The sequence below is a fragment of the Elgaria multicarinata genome, chromosome 11 (genome assembly GCF_023053635.1).
Source record: "Elgaria multicarinata webbii isolate HBS135686 ecotype San Diego chromosome 11, rElgMul1.1.pri, whole genome shotgun sequence".
Lineage (NCBI taxonomy): Eukaryota > Metazoa > Chordata > Lepidosauria > Squamata > Anguidae > Elgaria > Elgaria multicarinata.
The window spans coordinates 6225806-6229857 of record NC_086181.1 but is presented as its reverse complement, the minus strand read 5'-3'; positions in this window follow the sequence as shown (position 1 = coordinate 6229857).

The following is a 4052-nucleotide window of genomic DNA, read 5'->3' as shown; positions in this document are numbered from 1 at the left end:
AATTTAAACAGACTCATGCTACATAATTAAAAACTAATCCTTATTTCATGATGAATAACCTTTGGACTATAATGTATCTTAAATAGAAAACTGTCTTTAGATATATTTTTCCTCAAAAAACATTTTATTAAAAAAATCCAATTTAAATAAAAAATTCTGATTTAAATAAAAAAAATCCAATTTAAATTTTAAAAAATCTGATTTTTTTTCTTTTTTTAAAAAAAAAAATCATTGACATTTATCCACCCTGTCCATGTTCAGGTTGAAGCAGTGGGCAGACATCCATGAAGAAATCTCCAACAGGCAATTTCCCTCAGATGCACTCTCTCCCTCCCCAAGCCGATCAAAGGACTGGTTAACCTGGGTATAATAGGCATAGATGTGATAATGGAAGCCAGAAACGGAAATAAGAGGACCCAGAAGGAGGGTTTAGAGAGAGAAAAGAAGAGGACAAGGACAGACCCTTAGTGGACCCCAACAGTGAGGGAAAAGGGATCTGAAACAGTACCAGAAAAGGAAACAGAAAAAGAATGCTTTGACAAAAAAGAAGAGTACCAGGAAAGAGCAGTGCCGGTAATATCCAGGGCTGCCAACTGAGCCAAAATTATCCTTTGGTCTGTGTCAAATGCTGCTGAAAGATCCAGCAGTACCAGCACAGCTGGCTATAAGGACATCATTCAATACACAAGACAGTGCCATCTCGGTTGAATGGTCAGCTTGGGTCACTAAAATAATAGGAGGATAGATAAGAAGCCAATTGGGAGAGGGCCACTCTCTCCAGGATTTTTGACAGGAAGGGTAAAAGTGAAACACTGACCCAAGAGGATGGGTCGAGGGAAGGTTTTTTCAACAAAGGATGAAGGAAGGTGTGCTTAAGGGAGCCTGGAGAACTGCCAGTTCACCAGGCGAGTCAAAATGGTCAGGAAAAGGGAACCCAGGGTAATAGTTGTTGTTATTATTATTATTATTTATTTATTTATTTATTTATTTATATAGCACCATCAATGTACATGTTATTTATTTATTTATTTATTTAGAATATATACTGCTCCCCATTGAAAAATTTCAGAGCGGTGTACAAGGTAAAATGAAAATAAAAACAGAATAAAACAGTTAAAACAAAATTTTAAAAGAAGCAAAAACAGAAATCCAAGGCTGCATGTTAGCTGGTCCAAGCTTCTTGCCAGGAAGGCAGCTTCAATCGGTCTCTCCTCATCCCTCCTCCTTAACCTGGGCTTGAATTTTGCTTTTAAATCTGTCAAACAAAGATTGTGGGATATAGCCTTCTGTGACTTACGTACTCGCTCTTATGTTTCTTGCTCTCCCAGTGCATTGCCGGTGGCTAAATATCGTATTGCCTTCTCCAAGGCCAGATGCAATGTTTATTCTATTGAATTACTTCAGGGCAGATATGCTGGTGTCCCGTATCAGGAACGACGGTGCCCCTGTAGGAACATGGAAGTGGAGACGATGGAGCATATCCTTCTGTCCTGTAGCTTTTATAATCAGGCCCGCCATCTTATGATCACCCCATTGTTGAGCAAACTGTCCAGAAGTACAGGCAAATTTTATGTTACGTTTCTGTTGGAAGATAAGTCCTCAAGTGTAACTTTGGCTGTTGCTAAATTTCTTACAGTGGCGGCTAAGATTAGAGCTCATTGTGTATTAGACTAAAGTTGACAATAGCTCTAACTGTATGATTTCATGTCTGATTCTTGTGTTTGTTTGTCTGTTGTTTGTTTCTTTCTTTTTATGGATCTATGGATCGCAATAAAGAAAGTAGTAGTTTTCAAAAAAATGTTAAAGAAAGGCTTCTTGGAATAAAGATGTTTTCAGGAGGCGCCGAAAGGAGTACAAGGTTGGCGCCTGCCTGACCTCCAGAGGCAGGGAATTCCACAGGAGGGGCGCCACCACGCTGAAGGCTCTTCCCCTGGTGGAAGAGAATATAAAGAGATGAAGGGAAAGGCTCAAGAGGACATGTAGTGAGTGGGGAGAAAGAGATAATTTGGGAAACATGGGCCTCAGTGACCTCAATCAAGTTGAAAGAAATGGAGCAGGGGAGGGAAGAGGGGCACCAGCAGGGAAGGTGGCAGGTATCTTTGCCACCCTGTTCACAAAGAACCCCGACCTCCACTTCTGAGAGAGCTGGAGGATTAGAGTGGGAGGCCATTGCCTAATAACCCCCTAAAAGTTGTAAAAAGCTTATGGGAGGCATGAGCCTGGCAGCTATGGTGACCTGATAAAGGTTTTGCCACCTCCACAAGATCTAAATAGGCCCTCAATGCCAACACTGTACCCTGTGCCATCAAATTCCTCTCCTTTTCTATACCTCCTCTCAAAATGGTGAACCTGAGCCCTCTCCAACCTCAGCTCAGAAGAGAGCTAGGACCTGGGGTCACATGCCGGAAGCACTCGGGATTTGGCTGGAGCAAGATGGTTAAGAGCTGAATGTGTGGCAGACGAGAACGTCTCTGCCATTTCATCAGCCATCATAAAATCACTCTTCCCAGCCAAGACCTCAGCCCAATGGACATCTTGCAAAAGTTTGCCTTGGAAGGCCACTGCTATTATCTTTGTAATGTCCCTACAAATGACCCTTCATTTGGGAGGTGGGGGTGGGGGAGCAAGTTCAAAGGTGCAATGGACTAAAAAATGGTCTGAATGATCTGAATCAAGTCATGAAGGGGTTAACTCTCAAACAATAATAAGGCCCAACACCCCACCAGCTAGATGTATAGGAGGTGAGAGAAGAATCTTAAGGCCAAAGGAGGATATAATAGGCAAAAAGCTAGTTCTGATGGCATTGGACTCCAAATGGAAATTAAAATCGCCCACAATAATGCAGCACTGTCCAGAAGGATGGCAGGAAAGCTGGGCTGTGAGTTCCTCAAGCAACTCCTCATTACTCCCCCAGGTGGGAGGAGCCATGTTTCTGTAACAAAAGAGATGGAAATACTATGCTTCAGAAGATAGTTTGCCAGAAAATCTGCTTTTCATGTTAAATAATGGGCATTCTATATAAGGCAGTTAATAGATTTAGCCACAACATGCACACAAAGAGGAATTGATTTGAAATTATATCTTCTCCCATCCAAAGTCTTCTGGTGTCTACAACCAACTACCACAGTGATAGCAGACATTGCAGGGTGTACATTGAGGGGAGTGAAAGTCAACGGAGGGGGTAATCTCGCACCATAACTCAAATAATAGGACTGGGTATAAAGTGTGCCTTGGCACCCCCACTCCCACTCTGTCTTATTATAGTCTCAGTGAGCTGATGGTCATTAAGAAGCTTGCAGGTGGAATACCGTATGGAGAAATGCAGCAACAGGTTTAATAATAATTGACCCAACTGTTGAAGGAATATTTCCAGCCAATAAAGATGCGCAGCTGCCTGGTAGGAGGTAGTAGCAAGGTACAGATGAAGCTAGGCAGACACTCAGTGAAACGAACAGCAGAGAATGTATCAAGACAGTGGAAAGGGAGATGGCCACAGGGTGTCAGTGGAAGTAGGGAGGCAGCGCTCTAGAAGAGTGATAAACTCAGTGCTGCAAACAGTCCAAACTGTTGATAACACTGTTTTTTTTAAATTGATGCTTTTCTCCCTTAAGCGAATGCAGCTATTTCTCTTTGCTTATCAACCAGATTATACCAATCAACAACAGTGACATCCTTCTACAATAAGTCCTTTCAGCACCTCAATACTGATAAACATCGAATCCTTAGGAAAACAGATAAATTTGTTCATGTGTGTTTCCCCTGCAGGGCAACTAACAGTTTGGGGATGGGGCAACTTGTATTAAGAAAACAGCATGAGGTGAAAGTGTGAAGCCCTTCTCTTATTGCTGTAGTGCTGATCTGAGTTTTGTGGGGTGAGGTGGGGATCTGTTGGTGCTTTTACCAGATCCTCCCGTGTCACATGTACTACAATGTCATCACGGATCCCCCCAACATCACTTCTACTATTGCCCTCATATCATAGAACTTCAAAACATATGTCTTCCTTCAGTCCAAGACAGTTTCACATTTAGGACCCCACAGATTTGCATTTT